Source organism: Magnolia sinica, chromosome 10, assembly GCF_029962835.1.
Source record: "Magnolia sinica isolate HGM2019 chromosome 10, MsV1, whole genome shotgun sequence".
Taxonomy (NCBI): domain Eukaryota; kingdom Viridiplantae; phylum Streptophyta; class Magnoliopsida; order Magnoliales; family Magnoliaceae; genus Magnolia; species Magnolia sinica.
Window position 1 is genome coordinate 77,170,671 of NC_080582.1, and position 14,067 is coordinate 77,184,737.

Genomic DNA, 14,067 nt, shown 5'->3' on the forward strand with positions numbered 1-14,067 from the left:
AAAATAAAAAAATTAAAGTGCACAGGTGGATGTGGGGCCCACCAAAATCATGAACATTGAGTGTGGGGCCCATTCAAAATTATGTGGGGCCCACGATGGGACCCACCCAATTTTTTTAAAAAAATCGGGCGGCACTACCTCACCCGGGCGGTACTACCGCATAGACGTCCAGAGGTTGGCAACATTACCGCCAAATTGGCGGTAGTACCGCCCGGATTTATTTTTTTTTCAATGGCTATGGTTATGGCTACGGATTATAACCGTAGCTATAACTGTATCTGACAATTGATGGCCTGTTTTAGAACAGGGGCATTTTCATCATGTGCAAGGGCGTCTGTACGCCCGGGGAGTATTCTTGGCAACTAAAAAGAAATGGGCTTAAAAGGGTTGTGGGCCATATTGGTCGTACATGGCACCCACTCAGGCTGATTGATACACCATTTTTTATACTTTTGGTGATTAAATGGTATAGCTTTCCACTATTGTAAAAATTAGGAAGGATGCCTATTATTAAGCTGGAATGGGTGTAAAATAAATACTTGTTTCCTTCTCCAAACAAAAGTAGGCCGGATCCACTAGGAAGATTTGCAGGTTAAGCTTAACTTACATCATATGTGCCTTGTCACACCCCGCACTTCGAATAGAAAGTGTGCACCCTCGGACCTAAGTTATAGTCCATGACTTATACACCAAGTGTACATAAGTTCACCTATCTTACGGATATTACACAGTACAATTATATGTATTTTAGATTGTCATTACATTAACATTCACATACCTAACGATTTCTACTTTATTTAATACTAATTCCTCCTTAACATTTTTATTCATAAAATAAATTCTGAAAAGTAATCTAAGTCCACTCATTTGGAACTTTATTAAACTAAAATAATCAGTCATCGCCTAATAAGGTTATAACTATAAATATTTTAAAATTTAATTAAGTTAGTAGTAGTTTGAATAAATGGAAACTAAAAATTTCAAAATCAATGCAACCGTCTAATATAGCAAACTTGTCTTTTGCCAAATATGGCCAGTAGTCTTAAGTTTCATCCCCCAACCCAGCTTCATTTTTCGGTATCTGATTAGACCATCCAGCATCGTCCATCTCTATATGGTTGTTAATCCACAACGTTAGCTAGCTAGGCTAGTGAGTGAACCCAATATAGTTCATACATACCATAATATAAGATATCACAATTAAACCATATTATATATGCATCATAAACGTGGATGCAAAGATGTCATGAGATGTATGTTAAGTGGGATGATTGTCCACGTCCTTAAATTTGATATCTGCTAACCCAAAATTGTATCCACCAGACATCCACTTAAGTAGGTATGAATAACCTGTATCCTATAGACATCCACCTAGGTAGGCATGGGCATTATGTACATATACTATATGAGTAAGCTTCCATTATCATGGCTTCTAATAATGAATCTACCAGGCGTAACCATCTAAGGAGATCCCTCAGGAACTCAAGCACAAGGTGTGGGTGTACTCTCAATGGATGCATGTAATATATGCTCAATGTCTATCCATCAATATGTACAGTCAACCACATACATCTCTATGAGAGGAAACACGAATTCATGATATCAATGATTTGCATATGTGCATATTTAACATTCATTAAGATCTTATAAGACATCATAAAGCAATGCTCATAGTTATAAAATGTTTCAACATTCATACAACCACCATATCAATTAAAACAATCTCAACCAACAAGTCATCTATCTTAATCATGTAGATATGAGACATGTTGGGATTCACTCACCCATTTGAGTTAGGATTGAATCCTTCAATTAATCAAACACTCTGTAAAATTATGCTTCAAATCCCTATTAAGATGATTTAACATACTCCAATCCAATCACATGATTCCAACAAGTGGGGTCCATTTCTGACCCAAGCAAGATGACCCATTATAATTCCTTAAATTCAGATTTTGAAAAACACAGGGATTGTCGATCAAGCTAGCTTAAGGGCTTTCGATCGATCAACCATGGATCGATGAAAATTCGAATTAAAATTTTTAAGTCTCTAGATACTTTTGGCTACCTTCAATCAATCGAACCCTGCTCGTCTATCGATTGAGCGTGGTAAGATTAAATCAATTTGCTCGTTGGAGTAATTTAGTCGTCCTCGATCAAATAAGTTCGATCAATCGGGATTGTTTGAGGACCAATCGATAGATCAAATCTCAGGTTTAATTAGTCGAACCAAGTTACGAATTTTAAAATTTGGTTACTAGAAAAAAAAATGACCTTCTTTAATCAATTGAACACTGACTTTGATCGATCGACCGAAGTTAGATTGGTTCGGTTACACAACCCGATTTTCTAAAACTTTTAGGGTTTTTTCCTTCTTCATTAGTTTTATAGATTCCATTAATTATGGGATTGGGTTCAACCCATCCATGGTTTCTCTCATAGTTAAATTCAGAAAAACCAAAAGATTGCTCGGATCTGAATACCTAGTATCTACAATTGATAGTTGAAAATATTTTCGATAAAAGCTATTATAAATTATACAACTTTGCAATGTGGGAAATCTATTTGTCAAATTAATCTAGGATTTGAGTTTCTACCATGATTTGACCTAATAATCCATAGGTTCAGATTTTCCTAAACCAAGACAATTGAATTTCTCACCGTTGATCATCCTTATTATAAAAACTTGTTCAAAATATTAATTTAAATAAGAATTATTCTCCTCAGCTATCTTTCTACAAAAAGTGTTTTTACTAATTGAGCTAAGTACTTAATTTTATAAATAAAAGAAAAATCAAATATTAATTCGTTCAGTCAATCTTTGGAGAGGGTCACAGAAATTTAGTGTCGTTACATACCCCATCCTATTCTCCAAACAAAGTCAGGCCGGCTGGCTCCACTATGTCGAGCTGAGTGCATGCCCTCTAATCCGTCCGCCTCATCGTGTTTTCATAGCTGTCAGACAACCATGCTGATCTAAAACTGATCAGGTGGTCACTTGCAGCCTGTCATTAAAAGCATTTTGAGGTCCACCGTGGTTTTGTACGTCATTCAATCCATTCAAAGGATGCCGCCCGCCATGGTTGAACGGATACCCAAGAGTCGAGATCCTCTGTTATTGGTCAACAGGGATTTCCTGTTATCCTAATGGTTTGGCGTCCGAAGCTTTTTTTTTATTTTTTTTATTTTTTCAGTGAGTGGTGACGTGGACCAATGAGGACTAGGGTATCAGAAATTCTCTGTTGACCAGGTAACAGAGGATCCGGACTCGATATCCAAAGGCCTTTTCGAGTATCCCACACCACAGGAGTTTAGACTTTTTAAGCATGACTATAATGAGGGACAGAGTGGATGCAATGAAAACATCAAGCTGGGTTACATCACAATATATTTGTTTGATCCAAGCCGTTCATCCATTTTTAAAGATCATTTTAGGAATAAACTAAAAAAGGAGGCAGACTTAAAGATTGAGTGGACCACACCACTGGAAGAAGTGGTGAAATGAACCTCACCATTGAAACCTTAATAAGGCCCACCATGATGTTTACTTGCCAACCAACCTGTTCATAAGGTCACATAGACCTGGATGAAGAAAAACATAAATATAAGGTTGATTCAAAACTTATGTGTCCCCCAAGAAGTTTTCAGCCGTACACATTCAATCCTCACTATTTTCAATGGTGTGGTCCGTTTGAACACACAATATACCTCATTTTTGGGATCATCAACTAAAATGATTTTTCAAAACGGATGGACGGTGTGGATAAAACTAACGATAAGCCCACAACGCCCCTGACAGGACCGTCCATCACTAGCTAGTCCTCGTGAGGGCAGTACCCAATCCCCGCCCACACATCCGTACCTAACTTACAAAAGCTTCGTAGTCCCCGAATGATGGTGGGATCTCTCTCTCTCTCTCTCTCTCTCTCTCTCTATATGGTGGGATCTCTCTCTCTCTCTCTCTCTCAATAATGTATCTTTAAAAGCGGCTTTTACTAAAGTTGGACTAAAAACAAGAAAAAATGAAAATCTTCATTTTATTTCCATCCGTCTATAAAGCTGGTTCTCATAGCCTCCAAGAAAATTCACCCTCTTCTACTCAAGCCACTCCCACGTGCCATCAAAGACTTTCCTCTTCCCATGAAGACTCCTAAAACTCTTTCTCTCTTCCCGATCGTCTGCCTTTTGCTCGTAATATCTTGCACCGTAACTGCAACTCAAGCAATAAGAATTCCTGGTAGTAAGATCTCTACCTCCTTTAACTCTTTTCTACTTTTTTACTGTGTGTCTGCACTATGAGGTCGAACTCGTGGGAACTTTTCATGAGGTCGAGCTTTGTGGGCCCCACCATGATGTGTGTCTAACGTCTACCCCATCATTCAGATGCATCATTCCATGTTGGGCCTTCGGATTAAAAATCAAGTCAATCTGTGACTTGGGTCGGACACACCACATACAACAGTTGAGATGGGTTACTCTCCCATTAAAACATTCATAATCATTTACTAGGCCCACCGAAATGTGGTTCACAAATCCAGCCCATCCATTGTGTGTGTCCCACTTGGATGAGGGGTCAGACCAAGTTTTAGCCGCATCCAAAACTCAGGTGGGCCCCACCAAGCTTTAAATCCAGCCCATTCCACTTATTATTATTATTATTATTATTATTATGCATTTACTTTTGTATACAGTTAGATGGCTAGAAACTCATCTTTCATAATTTTTTCTTTTTTCTTGTCTTATTCTTAGATCTAGATTTTCAGGCATTTTCTTCAGCATAATATGTGGGTTTTTTTTAATCCGAGTGTTGCATGTGCGTTTCTTTCTGGCTGTTCATCTTCTGTCGTTTGTTGTCACCACCACCACCACCAACACCTTTTTCTTCTTAGCAAATATGAATTTTAGATTATTATTTTTTCCCCCTCTAATCTCAACTTTTCCGTGTGTATTTGGGTATCCATTGTCGGCGTGGGGGCTTTGTCAGCATCTACCAATACTACTTCTAACCAAAACAAAAAAACAAATTTTAAAAAACAAATCCCCTTTTCTAACTTAGCTAACTCATTGAAACCAAGCTGACTCCTAAGTTGACCCATAAGCTAGGTTTGAGTCAGGGACCGCCTGATTTTCTTAACCTAGTGACCAGGCCTATGAGCAGGTTGAGTTGACTCAAGGAGTCTTGGGTGGACTCACTCGATTGCCAAACTATGGTATGTATTTTTCATTTGGGACTTCCTGAAATAAATCGCAGCCAGATTCAGAGGAATATTGATGTAGAAAGTGACACAGGTGCATTCTAGTATGGCTGGACCAAAAGAAGGTGAACAGTAAATTTATCATAACTTTATCGTTATGGGATGCATAACCTATCAAATTTTACTGAAATGTGCCATCCGAGGTGAATCAAGCTAAAAAGTGGGCCGCTTCTGTCCTTTTTGTCGGAAAACGCGCACTTTTAGCTCAAAAACGAAAATTTAAGAAAAAATTAATATTTTTAGTAATTCTGCTTTTTTTAATATTTTCTTAAGTTTTAAACTTTCTTTCTTTTTTTAAAAGAAAAAATAACTTGTAATCATTCTAGGACTCTTCTAGCAAAAGTTTATTTGACATTTTTATTTTTAGAAATTAGGATTTAGAAGAATTTTACTAGAATTAAGATTTTTATTAGAGTTAAAATTTTACTATTTTTGGTACAAATTTTAGGGAGTTTGAGTTGGAGTTTTATTCGAAACTTCTTCCTAAGTTTGGTATCACTATTTAAATGATTGTAAATTCATTTTTATCTATTTATCAAATTTCAAATTTCTTAGAATTTATTTCTATTTTCTTATTTTCCCTCGTGGATTTAAAGAATATATGTGAGAAGTCCAAAGAAGCTTTATAGATTCGGAATAGTTATCCCCCTGAGGAGAACAATAATCAACCTTATCATGTTCATCCCTACATCAAATAACCAGTCGATTAGAATAGAAGTTTAAAATCTGTATTCTCATTAGGCCCTTTATATAGAGATCAAAGGACAAGGAACCATGTCTAAATATATCCAAAATTGAGAAATTTTCGTTCAAAACTTCTAACAGCGGCTAAACAATAAAATGCTCAAAGAAAATCAAGTGGGTTTTCGACGTTAAACTCAAAATCAAGCTAGGTATTGGCAATTTTGCTTTTATATTATTACTTTTATTTTTGTCCCATTGATGGTTGTGATAATTGAATTGCAGATGTTGTGGAATTGGACAAGGAGATCATGGTTATAAGAAGCTATGTAGTCCGTCCATATAAGGCTCCTTCACCTCCGAAAGGACCACCACCACATACTCCCGCAACTCGGCCTAAGCCACCAGCATCTACTCAGCTTCTTCTTGAAGTGTGATGGTCCACTCATCTGATCATCCAATGGCGGGGAAGATACCCTAAGTGATCATTGGATGAAAATCCCTGCAAGTTTCTAATAGTTATGTATGAAGTATGGATTCTAAGTGTTTTAATGATTATGATATGATAGACTGTTCTAGATATAAACTAATGCTTCTTCTTTTTCTTCTTGTTTTTATTTTATTTTATTTTATTTCATTTTACTTTAGGCACTACTTGCATGCACTGTGATAATTATTTTTGGTAACAGGTAGTTGATAATGATAATTACTCTTGCGATCAGGTGGTAGACTCTCAGGAGTTTCAACAACTGGTCAAGGGTTCGAGTATCCATAGGTGGTGAAATCCCACGACAGTGTGAGTGTGTGGGGGTGTGTGCGCGTATGAAAAATAGAAAAAGGTAGAAGAACGATATCAGCGAAATAGCATCGCGAGATTTTCAAAATACCATCACTTTCCAAGTTTTTGGGTTTTTTATTTTTCCCCATAATATCCTGATATTAATGTGATAATTATTTAAAATTTGGGATTTTTAGTCAAAATCCCTTAGGAATCAATATTTTACCAGATAATGCCTGGACGATTAGGAAGAACAGGTGGGTGCTTTGAAATTACAAAAATGCACTCATCTAATTTTCCTTTACAAGTGAGTGAAAGTTGAGACCTGTGGGACCCTCATGGTATGTATACAACATCTAAGCCATCCAACATATGAATCCCACCATGATGATTGTATGAATAAAAAATCAGCCCAATGAAATCATTAGATGGGCCGTGATAGTATTTGGATGTTTTGAGTTGTGTATACTATTTTTCATGGAGTGTCCCACCTTGTGATTCCATGCCCAATGTTCTTGATTCACTTAATAATTATGTTGGAGTGTTACTGTTTGGATGGGTTAAATGAAACACACATCATGTGGGCCCAATAAATAATAAATTCACTACTTTTTATAGAAAAAACAAAAAACAGAAAAAAAAAAAAAAAAAAAAAAAAGCAAAAAAAAAGCAGGTAATAATATAATTAAAGTAGATAATAATATAAATTTTCTTTTGAAAAGGGTTTCCTGGGGGCATTATCCAGTAAAATCCAAATCACAGAGGCATTTTATGATAAAGTCCCTTCAAATTTTAACTCTTCTGTCTAAACCTTATCCCAACTAATTAAACTAATTATTATCATTATCAACTAACTCTTTAGTTCTATTAATTTATAATTAATATTTTTATTATTTTTTATTTTTATCAAAACATTCCCAATATATCCGAGAAAAACCTCATAAAATTTTAATATCTTCTAAGAAATTTCCATACTAAAAACTTTTCAGAAACTGTGGTTGCATGATTGATGGATGGGGAATGATCACATGCACTTGAACCTACCTTAATTACAACATTTTCAAGCTGTGTAGGGTGCACCAGTGATATGCTTGTGAAATCCAAACTGTGCATCAGGTGAGCTTCTGAAACTCACTGCACATATCAAGAATCATGTTGATCCAAAACTCAGGTGGGACAGACCACAGGGAGCAAACTTACAATCACGCCAAAGAAATATTTATTCATGTTGTGTCGCCCAGTAATTAGTTCTATCCATAGCTCAAGTGGTAGATTGAACGAAGATAAACTCATTTCAAGAGTGAGATCTTAGTATGGATTCCCAAGTGGGTTGTGACTAATAGTGGAGTGTGCACTAACAGTAGGGCATGTACCTGATGAATGGGTGGGATGGCATATGCATAGCACGGTGGACCCCACATTAAAATGAGTTATATGGTCTTACACCTAATGTGGTCCTTCGTCCTTGTGGGCCCACCTGATGAATGGAAGGGATGGCATATACGTAGCACGGTGGACCCCACATTCCCTAAAGTGTTATGGTAGCCGTTTGCCATCTAGTGTCCAAGGTCGACTTGAGTTATGGATTAGGCTAGATGTTTTTTGTTTTTTGTTTTGTCTGTGTGTGGGTGCCCGGTTTCAATCTTTCCACGTGGAAAATCCCCTAAGCATTTCTCCGACCACAAAGGTGTGATGGGGAAACCCTTCCCAATCACTTGATAAGATGTTGGGATTTAAGTGATAAGGGAGAGATTCTCACTGTCTAAGGTGATAAGATGTTGGAAAAGTTGGATTTAAGTAAGGGAAGAAATTCCTCACTGTCTAATTCTTTTTACTTACCTGTAGCTAGAGAGTTTCGTGCAACCAGCTGGATGGGTGGCCCACGATGGAGTGCATATGGCATCCAACCTATCGAACAGGTCCCTCACTACAATGTGAGACCCTAAAAAATGACCGATCCAATCATCAAGTGGTGGGTCACACCATAGACAACAACAAACAAACACCGTAAAAACCTCCAAATTAAATTAATGTAGTAGTCATACCTGATGACTTAGATCGGCATGAATTTTGGAGCGTGATTGAGCTGAGTAACCAATGTGATTCTTTTGGGATCCTGATATTTATACTTTAGAACTAGGCCTGGATCGGTCCGGTTTGAGTATCCTCTACCAATTCAATCATCAAGTGGTGGGTCATACCATAGACAACAACGGACAAACACCGAAAAAACCTCCAAATTAAATTAATGTAGTGGTCATACCTGATGATCTAGATGGGCATGTATTTTGGAGCGTTTAAGCTAAGTAACCAATGTGATTCTTTTGGGATCCTTATATTTATACTTTAGGACTAGGCCTAGATCGGTCTAGTTTAAGTACCCTCTACCGATCCAATCATCAAAGTGGTGGGTCACACCATAGACAACAACTGACAAACAACGAAAAAACCTTCAAATTAAATTAATGTAGTGGTCATACCCGATGACCTGGATCGGCATGAATTTTGGAGCGTGATTGAGCTGAGTAACCAATGTGATTCTCTTCGGATCCTGTTATTTATACTTTATGACTAGGCCTGGATCGGTCCGGTTTGAGTACCCTCTACCAAATCAATCATCAAGTGGTGGGTCATACCATAGACAACAACAGAAACACCGGAAAAAACTCAAAATTAAATTCATGTAGTGGTCATACCTGATGATCTGGATTGGCTTGAATTTTGGGGCCTTTGAGCTGAGTAATCGATCGAATTCTTTTGGGATCCTGATATTTATACTTTAGGACTAGGCCTAGATCGGTCCAGTTTGAGTACCTGCTGCCGATCCAATCACCAAGTGGTGGGTCATACCATAGGCAACAACAGATAAACACAGAAAAAACCTCCAAATTAAATTCATGTGGTGGTCATATCTGATGATCTGGATCGGCTTGAATTTTGGGGCGTTTGAGCTGAGTAACCCATCTGATTTTTTTGGGATCCTGATATTTATACATTAAGACTAGGACTGGATCGGTCCGGTTTGAGTAACATCTACCGATCCAATCATCAAGTGGTGGGTCATACCATAGACAACAACAGACAAACACAGAAAAAACCTCCAAATTAAATTCATGTAGTGGTCCACCCGATGATTTGGATTGGCTTGAATTTTGGGGCGTTTGACCTGAGTAACCGATCTGATTCTTTTGGGATCTTGATATTTATACTTTAGGACTAGGCCTCGATCGGTGTGGTTTAAGTACCCATAGAGTCTTTGGTCAATCTCAAGCCAAGTTAGAGTTTAAGTGAGGATCAACTAAAGGGTATTTATATTGTTCGGAATGCCTAATGGATGGATTAGATTGCACACACCTATGCATCTTTGACACATGCATGTGTGTAAATGGGATCTCTTTGGTGCATGTTTGATGTAGGACATGGCACAGATACATTTCTAGCATGTTGGACCAAAAGAAGGTGAACCGTAAATTGGCCATAACTTTTGATCCGGGTATCGTTACGGGGTGCGCAACATATCAGTCTTTACTGTAACAGGCCGTCCAAGGTGAACCGTCCCACAAATTGGGTCATGTCTGTCTATTTCATCAAAAAACGCGTACTTTCAGCTCAAAAATGAATTTTAACAAAAAATTACTATTTTTTAGTAATTTTGATTTTTAAATTTTTTAGATTTTTTATTTTTAGACTTTTAGATTTTCTTCTTTTTTAGAAATAACTTGTAATTATGTTAGGACTCTTCTAGAAAAAGTTTATTTGATTTTTATTTTTTTTTAGAAATTAGGCTTTAGAAGAGTTTTACTAGAATTAGAATTTTACTACTTTTTGTAATTACGAATTTTGGTTTAGTTTTTTTTTTTTTTTAATTATTAATGATGTAATGGGGACACATACTGAGGAGACAATTATCAATCAATTTATTTTTCAGAATTATTAGAAATTATTTTCTATTCTCTTCTCTCATGGATTTGAGGAATCTCTACGAGGAGTCCAGAGAAACTCCATGAATTCAGAGTAGTTATCCTTGAGGAGATGGTATTCGATATCATCACATCCATCCCCGCATCAGTTGGTATCAAAGTGAGGCTTTTTCTTGAGGTGATGACATCTAATGAAGGTGCGGGTAACAATCCCATAAATAGTGCTCTAGGAAATTATCCTTTAATATCGATGGTTGTTGAAGTGGCACAATGAGAGAATCGACAAGCCATGCAAGGACAGCGGGCAGCGATCAACCGTTTAACAAAAGTCGTAGGATAGTTCTATGTTCGTAATAATAAGCAATATGAGATCAGCAATGGAGCTTACGGCCATCATGCTCATGGTGTAACACTAATAATGAATCGTAGGCCACTACTCGATGATGGTGAATTGCAAGCCATCACTTTGATCATAACGAAGTCGTTGTATATACCAAAGGTAGAGATGGATTTACAATGGTATAACATCTTTCAAATGAGGTGCACTGTAAGCCAAAAAGTCTGTAATGTGATCATTGATGTTAGGAGTAGTGAAAATCTCATGTTGAAAATAATTGTGGAAAAGCTGCAACTGAAAATAGAAAAACACCCATCTTCGTACACGATTGGATGTACTAAGGAACTTAACAAAACAGAGATATTGAATGATGTCGTATATCCTTTTCTATTAGTAAATATTATAAGGACGAAGTAATGTGTGACGTAGTCGACATGGAAACTTGTCACATGTTACTTGGTTGACCATAACAATATAATGTTGATGCTACGTATAAAAGTTGAGATAACATATTTATATTTATTAAAAACGGTAGAAATATTATCCTCGTATCTATAAGAACGGAGAACCAACCCAAGACTTCTAAAGTGGAGGGGCAGTTTCTCATAACCAAACATGATTTCGTTAAACAATCTGAGGAGATGGGAGATGTAGATGCATTAGTTGAAAAGGTAAAATATATGAAGCCTGTGAACATCCCAGAGGATTTTAAATCAGTGTTGCAGGAGTTGAAGGCGATTGTGCTCAATGAACTCCCTAAGGAATTGCCGCTCTCATTTGAGATATACAAAAATACATTGTTCTTGTCTTAGGGACAAGTCTACCTAATTGCCCACATCATCAGAAAGAATGTGAGATCTTACATGCACAAGTGAAAGAACTGATCCATACTGGTCAAGTCAATAAGAGCATGAGTACATATATTGTGCTAGCTTAAAAGCCAAATGCAAAGTACATGTTGGGGATTTATGCTGCGGAATCACACAGATATAAATCTGAGATAGCAATCCAAGAACACCAAGCAAACACAAGAGAACACAAAGATTTAACGAGAAAAATCATTTCGGAAAAAGCAACAGATCTTTACTATAAAAATAGAAATTACAAAGAGAAAGGACTTACCCGATTTGAACAACCTTTAATCTCAACCTTTGATAACCCTAGAACCCTTTTAGAAACCCTTAGAACCCCTTTAGAAAGCCTTAGCATCCCTGAGAATGGCCCTAGAGACTCCTATTTATAGATGGGGAAACCCCACCTCCCTAGAAACTGCCTCAAATTTACGTAGTCCACGCATAAACGGCACATCGTCTGCGTAACCCTCAACCAGTCAAGCCTGGGCTTCGACTGGTCAAGCATCCCGAAAATCCCAAACACATCGTTGGTAGACTTCGAGTTGAACTGTCTTCGATCAGTCAAAGGGACCTTCGACTAGTCGAGCCATTCCCTCGACTAGTCGAGTATCTCAGTAAACCAAGATTTAAGACATCTATTTTACAACACTCTCCACCATGTTTTCAATCTTTAACCGTGTAGCTTCTTGACCTCTTCTCTTATCTCTGTATTACATCATAGCTTCAATTAATGTTTCTCGTTCACACTCTGTCCTTCTTTTATGCCATTGTCATGCCCAAAGAAGTTGCACAGAACTTGAACTTCTTTGCAAGAATGACCTTGGTGATCATGTCTTCTGGATTCACGTTGTTGTAAATCTTCTCCAGAGTTATACCTCATTCCTCAAGCACATGTCAGATAACATAGACATCCAACTAATTGCTCCACTCACAATACAAATGTGTAACCTGAAGTCGACTTCCTGGAATCCACACTACTTGCGTAATCCGAATCCACATACCCTCCCAACTTTGTTTCTATCTTTCCAAAAGTAAGACGTAGTCTTCTATACCATCTCACTGCCATCCAATGTTGCTTGCCTAGGTATTTGCTCACAACACCGATTGCCTGTGAAATAATCAGTCTAATACAGACCATGGCATGCACTGCCAACCGCATAAGAATAAGGCTCTAAAGACATATCTCGCTTTTCTTCATCTGTTTTGGGACATATCCTGAGAAAAACTTGATGAGAGACACGTAGGGAATGATCTCCGGCTTTTCCTGGTCTATCACATCCTTGATAAATACCTATTAAGATATTCTACCTGTGATTACAAAAACCTACTCCTCTTTCAGTCTCAATGCCAAGAACCATCTTTGCAGCCCCCTGATCCTTCATCCTAAATGTCTTACTTAACCGAGTCTTTAGTACATTGATTTTAGATATGTCGTAATCAGCGATCTACATGTCATCAGCATACAATTCCTGACTCACCATGAAGGAATCAAACCACTGCTTAGGCGACAAGTTGTACCACGACCTCTTACAAAATCTTTTTCTCAGCCCCTTTAACTTTGAACCACTCTGGTTGCTTTATATAGATCTACTCTTCTAATTTTCCATCTAGAAGTGTAGACTCCACATCCATCCTTTGCAGCTCAAGATTGCATTGGTCAACCAGCGTCAATCACGAATCTAATAGACACCTGTTATACCATCGGTGTGAATATCTTTGAGAAGCCGATCCCTTCTCTCTGAGCATAACCCTTTGCTACCGACCTCACTTTGTATCTATGCTGTATCCTTTTGAAGATCTACTTACATCCAACCGCTTCCCGGCCCACTAGAAGCTCCACCAGCTCCCATGTGTCGATCTGGTACAACGAGTCCATCACATCGCCCATAGTTACCTTCCACTTCTTAGCACCAGGCTCACCTAGAGCCATCTGAATAGAGGACAGATCCCCTGCAATATTGGGTCATCCATGTACCTTGCCGATATCCTGCGATTATGCCGTGTGATTCTTCTTATAGGTAACTGCTCCACCTGCTCTGTATCTTTGTCCTTGCGTCTCAGCCTTCATGCCCTGCCTACTCATGTGGTAATGTCTAGCATGTCACACATGTGCAAAGGTGAAATTCGCTACCGCCACTGCAGCTCCTCCTTTTGAAGTGCTCCCGATTAACCTATAAACATTATCGAGTCGTTGCGCTTTTATGATTACCCATGGTCCCTTAAATACTTTAAGAGCACCATC

At 37.9% G+C, this 14,067-nt stretch overlaps 1 long non-coding RNA gene across 1 annotated transcript; it reads left to right on the plus strand.

Moving 5' to 3' along the window:
* Window positions 1-4,035: 4,035 nt before the first annotated feature.
* Window positions 4,036-6,790, plus strand: LOC131257548 (uncharacterized). Its single transcript, XR_009177492.1, has 3 exons — window positions 4,036-4,240; window positions 6,222-6,625; window positions 6,776-6,790. It is a non-coding gene; the product is annotated as an uncharacterized LOC131257548 (long non-coding RNA).
* Window positions 6,791-14,067: the final 7,277 nt, after the last annotated feature.